General features: G+C 46.2%; 1 protein-coding gene across 5 annotated transcripts in view; it reads right to left on the reverse strand.

Annotated features, from left to right (window-relative positions):
- The window catches only part of LOC122930596 (beta-1,4-galactosyltransferase 3-like), a 137410-nt gene extending 131779 nt beyond the window's left edge, over positions 1-5631 (reverse strand). For 2 of the 5 annotated variants that reach the window (XM_044284090.1, XM_044284087.1), the window contains exon 1: positions 5560-5631. The gene's annotated coding sequence lies outside the window, so the exon portion shown is untranslated. Of the gene's footprint in view, positions 1-4839; positions 4862-5559 lie in introns of those variants that run through there. The other 3 variants (XM_044284089.1, XM_044284091.1, XM_044284088.1) reach the window with 3 other exon arrangements.
- Positions 5632-8970: the final 3339 nt, after the last annotated feature.

The raw sequence follows: 8970 nt of genomic DNA on the forward strand, positions 1-8970 counted from the left end.
AACTCATTGGACGGCGCTTCACAGTGCAGATGGACAATGACCCAAAGCATACTGCAAAAGCAACCAAAGAGTGGAAAGAAGTGGAATGTTCTGCAATGGCCGAGTCAATCACCGGACCTGAATCCGATTGAGCATTTCACTTGCTGAAGACAAAACTGAAGGGAAAATGCCCCAAGACAGTTGCAGTAGAGGCCGGGCAGAGCATCACCAGGGATGAGACCAGCGTCTGGTGATGTCTATGCGTTCCAGACTTCAGGCTGCAATTGACTGCAAAGGATTTGCAACCAAGTATTAAAAAGTGAAAGTTTGATTTATGATGATTATTCTGTCCCATTACTTTTGGTCCCTTAACAAGTGGGAGGCACATGTGCAAACTGCTGTAATTCCTGCACCGTTCACCTGATTTGGATGTAAATCCCCTCAAATTACAGCTGACAGTCTACAGTTAAAGCACATCCTGTTTCATTTCAAATCCACTGTGATGGTGTATAAAGCCAAAAATATTAGACTTGTGTCCATGTCCAAATATTTATGGACCTGGCTGTAAGTCCAGAGACCTAGGAGAAGCCTATTCCTCCTCAGCTAGTCTGTCCCCACACAGCAGAAGTTACAGATCAGTGCAGAAGCTAAACCTGCCGCAGTTACAGAGCTAGCAGACGTTTATCCTGCAAGTTCCACATTTAAAGCAAAAGTATAAATTCCTGCCAATTATTGCCAAAACCTGCTGGGACCAGAGACCAGAGCTGTACACTGCTTGGATACAAGATATTTCAAATAAAGCAAACGTTTGAAGTTCATCTAAAGGTCTGGACATCATTTATTCTGCAAAGTTCCTCTATTACTCCTACTATCACTACACTCAAATTTATTGCAAGTGAGCCAGGAGCCAGGAGTCCGGCCGTACCCAGGTAGGAGACACCGTGACACTTATCACCGCTCTATAGAGACATTATAGGCCATTACCCCACTCTGGCATTGCTAATCTGGGACAGGCGTTATAACACCTTGGAAGGGCCCTGGGGTAGTACCCTGCGCACGCTGCAATCGGCGTCACGACAATACAGAATATTATTGACCCGTACCTAGCCACTGCATGATGAGCCGAAGTAAGTTATTCACAACGTCGCTCGTGACTTTGTTGAATAACTTCGGTAGTTGATTTTTAAAGTGGAAAACCGGTTTAAAACTTGGAACCGAACTTGGCTTTGGTTCTGACCGGTACCTAAGAACTGAAGCAGAGTTCGGTTTCAAGTTTTAAAGGGAGTCTGTCGTCAACATTTCACCTTTGTAACCCTTCCCATAGCTTTCTAGCAGCCTTACAGTTAAAAAAAAAAAAACGTTACCTTTATGAGCAATCCTGGACTTATAAAACCGGCAAAACACATCTTTGTAGCATGCAAATGAGGGCTCGCAAGTGCCCAGGGGCGGCGTTACCCTCATAGGTGCCCAGCTAGCTCAGCCTTATCGTCGCTTCCCCCCTTCTGCCCCCCCATCTACTAACTTCTTGTTTCGCCGAGATCCCGCGCCTGCGCACTCAGTCCGTCGGCCGGCGCAGGCATCATTTCCAGGATGGCCGAGCGGTTTTAGCAGAGTGTCAGCACATTGCTGACACTCGTCTTGAAACGGCTGACATCTGTGCTGTGATGTCAGCCGTTTAACCCCTTCCATGCTGCAGTCCCGCTGTATGGAAGAGGTTAACAGGGAGGGAGCTCCCTCCCTCTCCCATCAGGGGCTGCTATGCCATTTCAGCCCCCGATTCTTGACGGGATCACAGAGGGAGGGGGCCCCCCTCCCTCCCTATCACCCGCTGCTCTGTAGTGGCAGCGAGTGATGGTTACCATGGCAACCGGACACCTTCACAGGCTTCCGGCTGTCCATGGTGCTGATCAGACTTCTGCTAAAGGCAGAAGTCTGATAAGACTAAGTAAAGTGAAAATACAGTACAGTACACTATACAGTGTACTGTATTTTACAGACATCAGACCCACTGGATCTTCAAGTGGGTCTGGGTAAAAAATAAAATAAAAAATTATCAGATTTAAAAAAAAAAAAAAATGCACTACACATATTAGGTATCACCGCGTCCGTAATAACTTGCTCTATAAAAATATCACATGACTGTCACGAGGGTGGCAAGAGCCACGTCTGACTCCGTTATACCCGGGGTCAGGAAGTCGCAGCGGGTGGCTGCGCGCTCTATGTCTAAAGATCACGGTGTTTCTTAGTGTTTGTTTTCTGTGTTTGCCTTGCTATCCTTTTTGTCTCACTCAGGGATCCGTAGCTTCTCCTCCTCAGCTGTTTCTTGTCTGCCACTCCCAACCTCCTTATATTCTCCTCTCACACTTCTCTAGTTGCCAGTTATAGAGCTTCCTGCCTGGACATCTATACTGACCCACTGGAGCTGAGAATCTGGTTGTTGTTCCAGAGTGCTACCCTCCGGATCCCTGTTGGGCTTTTGTTGTCTCCTGTTGTTGCCCACCTGGGATTATATGTTTAGTTTGTATTGTCTGTCCTCCCCTTGGTGTTTTCCTTTAGAGCTAGTGGTGCGGACTAGTGTTCCCACCGCCCTGTTCACTATCTAGGGCTCATCCTAGGGAAAGCCAGGGTTTTAGGCACGTGATCGGCGTACGGGTGAGGAACCCGTCTAGGGACGACAGGGCAGCCAGGCGCCAGCCGCAAGGTGAGTTAGGGGTCACCACCTTCCCTCTCACTAGGGCAGGGCCTCCCTCTTTTCCTCCCTCCGTGTCACGTATGTGACAGTTACGCCGATCGTGATAATGACCTCACCCCTCAGGTGAATACCATAAAAAAAAGCAATTTTTTGTCACCTTACATCACAAAAAGTGTAATAGCAAGCGATCAAAAAGTCAGGCGCACCCCCAAAATAGTGCCAATCAAACCGTCATTTCATCCCGCAAAAATAATACCCTACCCAAGATGATCGCCCAAAAACTGAAAAAACTATGGCCCTTGGACTATGGAGACACTAAAACATGATTTCTTTTGTGTCAAATGAAATGATTGTGTAAAACGTACATAAATAAAAAAAAAGTAGACATTAGGTATCGCTGCATCCGTAATAACTTGTCCTATAAAAATACCACATGATCTAACCTGTCAGATGAATGTTGTAAATAACAAAAAAAATGCTATTTCTTGTTACCTTGCCTCACAAAAAGTTTAATATAGAGCACCCAAAAATCATATGCACCCTAAAATAGTACCAACAAAACTGCCACCCTATCCCGTAGTTTCCAAAATGGAGTCACTTTTTTGGAGTTTCTACTCTAGGGGTGCATCAGAAGGGCTTCAAATGGGACATGGTGTCAAAAAACCAGTCCAGCAAAAGCTGCCTTCCAAAAACCATATGGTGTTCCTTTCCTTCTGCTCCCTGCCGTGTGCCCGTACAGCAGTTTACGACCACATATGGGGTGTTTCTGTCAACTACAGAATCAGGGCCATAAATATTGAGTTTTGTTTGGCTGTTAACCCTTGCTTTGTAACTGGAAAAAATTGATTCAAATGGAAAATCTGCCAAAAAAGTGAAATTTTATCTCCATTTCCCATTAATTCTTGTGGAACACCTAAAGGGTTAACAAAGTTTGTAAAATCTGTTTTTAATACCTTGAGGGATGTAGTTTATAAAATGGGGTCATTTTTGGGTGGTTTCTATTATGTAAGCCTCACAAAGTGACTTCAGACCTGAACTGGTCCTCAAAAAGTGGGTTTTAGAAATTTTCTGAAAAATTTCAAGATTTGCTTCTAACCTTCTAAGCCTTGTAACGTCCCCAAAAAATAAAATGGCATTCCCAAAATGATTCAAACATGAAGTACACATATGGGGAATGTAAAGTAATAAGTATTTTTGGAGGTATTACTATGTATTATAGAAGTAGAGAAATTTAAACTTGGAAAATTGCACATTTTTCAAACTTTTTGGTAAATTTGGTATTTTTTTTACATTTTACCAGTGCCATGAAGTACAATATGTGATGAAAAAATAATCTCAGAATGGCCTGGAGAAGTCAAAGCGTTTTAAAGTTATTTACACATAAAGTGACACTGGTCAGATTTGCAAAAAATGGCCATGGCCGTGTCCTTAAGGGGTTAATATTGATGACCTAGCCTCGGATAGGTCATCAATATCAGGTCGGCAGGGGAGGGGGGGCGCCGGGTGTCAGCTGTATGAAGGGAAGGTGACCGCACGCGCCGTCTTCCTGCTCACCATAGTTATACCAGCAGCGAGAGAGAAGGGAGACGGCACATGCACCCTGCGCGCGCCTTCCCTTCATACAGCTGATCGGCGGGGGTCTGACACCGGAGGAGAGGTCATCCATACTAAAAACCCGGAGAACCCCTTTAAAATCTTCAGCAAGAGACTCCAGACCGATACCCCTTACCTGCGCTGATACACTGTAGAAAAAAAAAAAAAAAAACACGGACAGGAGAAGTACTGCTGCTGTACTTCACTCACAAAGGACTGAAGACGCCTGTAACAAACCCTCAGCTCTGAGATGTATCAAACTTTTCAGCCTTTGGATGTTAACAAGCATTCACTAACAGCAAGCAGGGATCTTGAACAGGAGGAGGAAAAAAAATAGATATCGAGGCATATCGCAAAGTTGCAGAATTTCAAGGCATAATTAACCCCTTAACAACAAACAGCATACAGGTATAGTCAGGGGCTGCGACACACCGCTCACACCCGCCTACCACCCCCTGTTTAACTCCTCAGATGCCACAGTCAATTGTCATATAGATATAGAGATAGATAGATATATAAAAAAATTATTTAAAAATATTATTTATTTTCTCCTGGCGGTTTGTTGGCGTACTTACTCAGCATTACCTCTGTATCGTGATATTGTCATCGCGCCGTTACACCGGCTCTAGGGCTGGGGGTCTTCCTTAGGATCCCCGGCTGCCCTGACAACGCCCTTCAATAGCGTCTCAGGTAGTCGGCAAGACAACGCCCTGACAACGCCCTTCAATAGCCGACTATATATATATATAAAAAAATCTAACACAAAAGAGCTATTTTTTGTTTATAAAAGTAGTCAAAGAGAACGTTCTGTAGATCCGGTATTACCAGCCCCGACCGAGCTTTTAAACTGTATCCGTACATTAAAGGGGGTCTCGTCCCACCGTCAACAAGGCGTCGGGCGGCTAGGACAATGTAAAATAGAAAAAGTTATGGTTCAAAAAAGGAGTTACGGTATAAAAAAAATAAAAAATTCTGCCTTTGTGTTTTTTTTTTCTCTTCAAGGGGTTGGGGTGCCACCTCAAGGACACCCAGTCATCAGGAGGAATGGGGGTCATCTAATGACAAGGAGGACCCCATATAATACACTGTAAGCAAACTTAGCTAAAATGCCATTCGTCTCCTGAGAGTTCCCGAACACAGTCCGCTCTGCTACATCTCTAACGGTTAGCACATAACTCTCCATTATAAGCTTATTACACTGCAGTGTATGCCCCCCATTCTCCGCACACCCTCCTATATAACACACCCGGTACAGTTACTCGGCCCCCGGTCTCGGAGGACGCGGTGACACTTACCTGCCCAGCTGTCACCCGTCACTCAACCAGTACCAGTCAGTTGTTGCCGTGCGCGCCCCCCATCATTTATACGTGCGCGCTCCCGCTCAGGCGCTGCCACTAGTCCTACAGAGCACAAGCCCCGCCCACCACCCGATGACGCGGCGGATGAGGGAGAAGTTCTCCCTCAGACTTGAAGCGGGCTAAGCGTTTCCCGCGCTGTTGTCATGGTTACCGTGGATGTAGTGCAGTACACTAAGGGGGGCCAGGTCTGCAGGAGGACATTTTTGTTGCGGGACACATAGTTTACAACTACACTGCAATTTTAATAATGGTAGTTTATGGTGTCGCACTGCGACATGCTGCCACCCGACTGTCACAGAAAAATACATCTTGAATGTTTTTTTTGTGACTGTCTCGCAGTGCAACACCATAGACTACCATTACAAAAATTGTTGCGCGACAAAATGTCGTGTAGACCTAGCCTAAGGCTCCTTGCAGACGAGCGTGTCCGGATTAGGCCAGGTCTACACGACGACGTGTCGCGCGGCACATAGGGCACAACTACACTCCGACACTGATGTTGCACCAATGTCACGAGACAATTTTTATAATTATAGTCTATGGTGTCGCACTGCGACGCGACAGTCGCAGAAAAATCAATTTCGAATGGATTTTTTGCAACTCGCAGTCGCAGCATGTCGCAGTGCAACACCATAGACTATCATTATAAAAATTGTCGTGCGACAAATGTCGTCGTGCAGACCTAGCCTTAGTTCCGGATGCGTTCAGTGATAACTGAGCGAGTTCGCAGGCAAAGTCCTTTAGTTTTGCCTGCGATCGCGTTCAGTTTTTATTGCGCGGGTGCAATGCGATTTAGGGCTTGTTCACACGACCATTGCCCCTTCGTGCCCGTGCTGTGGACAGCAAATTTCAGTCCGCAATGCACCGGCCGAGGAGCTGCTGCATGCAGATCGCGACCCCATTCACTTGAATGGGGTCCACGATCCGTCCGTTCCGCAAAAAGATAGAGCAAGTCTTATCTTTTTGCGTTGTGGAGGCACAGAACAGAACCCCAGGAAGCACTCCGTAGGGTTCCGTTCCGCATCTCCGGATTTGCGGACCCGTTCAAGTGAATGGGTCCGCATCCGTGATGCGGAATACACATGGCCGGTGCCCCGTGTATTGCAGACCCGTCGTATGCAGGCCGCAATAAAGCAACGGTCCTGTGAACAAGCCCTTAATGCGTTACACACGTAGTAAAAAACTGAATGTATACAAACAACATCCAGCAACCATGCGTGAAAAACGCATCGCATATGCACTTGCTTGCGGACCCAAAATGGCCATGGACCCAAAATGTCAACGTTTTGGTCCCCGATCCACTTAGTTATCACGTTTGCCTTATGGCACGGTGCTCCATCGTGCTGGAAAATGCATTGTTCTTCACCAAACTGTTGTTGGATTGTTGGAAGAAGTTGCTGTTGGAGGGTGTTTTGGTACCATTCTTTATTCATGGCTGTGTTTCTGGGCAAAATTGTGAGTGAGCCCACTCCCTTGGATGAGAAGCAACCCCACACATGAATGGTCTCAGGATGCTTTACTGTTGGCATGACACAGGACTGATGGTAGCGCTCACCTTTTCTTCTCCGGACAAGCCTTTTTCCTGATGCCCCAAACAATCGGAAAGAGGCTTCATCGGAGAATATGACTTTGCCCCAGTCCTCAGCAGTCCATTCACCATATTTTCTGCAGAAGATCAATCTGTCCCTGATGTTTTTTTTTGAGAGAAGTGGCTTCTTTGCTGCCCTTCTTGACACCAGGCCATCTTCCAAAAGTCTTCGCCTCACTGTGCGTGCAGATGCGCTCACACCTGCCTGCTGCCATTCCTGAGCAAGCTCTGCACTGGTGGCACTCCGATCCCACAGCTGAATCCTCTTTAGGAGACGATCCTGGCGCTTGCTGGACTTTCTTGGACGCCCTGAAGCCTTCTTAACAAGAATTGAACCTCTTTCCTTGAAGTTCTTGATGATCCTATAAATTGTTGATTGAGGTGCAATCTTAGTAGCCACAATATCCTTGCCTGTGAAGCCATTTTTATGCAACGCAATGATGGCTGCACGCGTTTCTTTGCAGGTCACCATGGTTAACAATGGAAGAACAATGATTTCAAGCATCACCCTCCTTTTAACAGGTCAAGTCTGCCATTTTAACCCAATCAGCCTGCCATAATGATCTCCAGCCTTGTGCTCGTCAACATTCTCACCTGAGCTAACAAGACGATTACTGAAATGATCTCAGCAGGTCCTTTAATGACAGCAATGAAATGCAGTGGAAAGGTTTTTTGGGGTTAAGTTAATTTTCATGGCAAAGAAGGACTATGCAATTCATCTGATCCCTCTTCATAACATTCTGGAGTATATGCAAATTGCTATTATAAAAACTTAAGCAGCAACTTTTCCAATTTCCAATATTTATGTAATTCTCAAAACTTTTGGCCACGACTGTACACAGCCCCATTGAAATGAATAGGTCCGGATTCAGTGCTGGCGCAATGCGTTCGCATCACGCATTGCACCCGCGCGGAAACATTGCTGGTGTGAAAGGGGCCTAAGGGTACTTTCACACTAGCGTTATTCTTTGAGTTCCGTCCTAGGGGCTTCAGTTTTATCCTAATGCATTCTGAATGGAAAGCATTCCGTTCAGTATGCATCAGGATGTCTTGAGTTCAGTCCCGTAACACTTGGCGAATTGCTGGATCCTGCATTCATTTCCATTGAATGGTATTAGCACCAGATCCGTTTTCTGGATTACACCGGAGAGACGGATCCGGAATTTCAATGCATTTGTCAGACAAATCAGTCTACAAATGATATCCGCTTGCATACGGATTTCCGGATTCGGCAGGCAGTTCCTTACAACGCAAGTGTGAAAGTACCCTAACCGTTTCCCAACGACGACGGCGCTGTTGTCATAGTTACCGTGGATGTAGTGCAGTACACTAAGAGGGGCCAACGGCCCCAAGATAGACTTACTACACCTCTGTATGAGGAGCCACAGTTCCCCCATAACAGTGTGTCATCCACAGATCCCCCATAACAGTGTGTCCTCCACAGATCCCCCATAACAGTGTGTCATCCACAGATCCCCCATAAGGCCCCTTTCACATGAGCGAGTTTTCCGCGTGGGTGCATTGCATGACGTGAACACATAGCACACGCACTGAATCCTGACCCATTCATTTCAATAGGTCTGTGTACATGAGCGTTGTTTTTCACGCATCACTTGTGCATTGCGTGAAAATCGCTGCATATTCTATAGCGCCTGTAGGATTGTGGGGCACTGATGTAGACCGAAAAATTCTTTAATGACCTGCCTTTATGCCGAAGACAGCACCGCAAGACGCAGCAGCATTATAGTAATGGCCGGACT

This window comes from Bufo gargarizans, chromosome 3 (genome assembly GCF_014858855.1).
Source record: "Bufo gargarizans isolate SCDJY-AF-19 chromosome 3, ASM1485885v1, whole genome shotgun sequence".
Classification (NCBI taxonomy): Eukaryota; Metazoa; Chordata; class Amphibia; order Anura; family Bufonidae; genus Bufo; species Bufo gargarizans.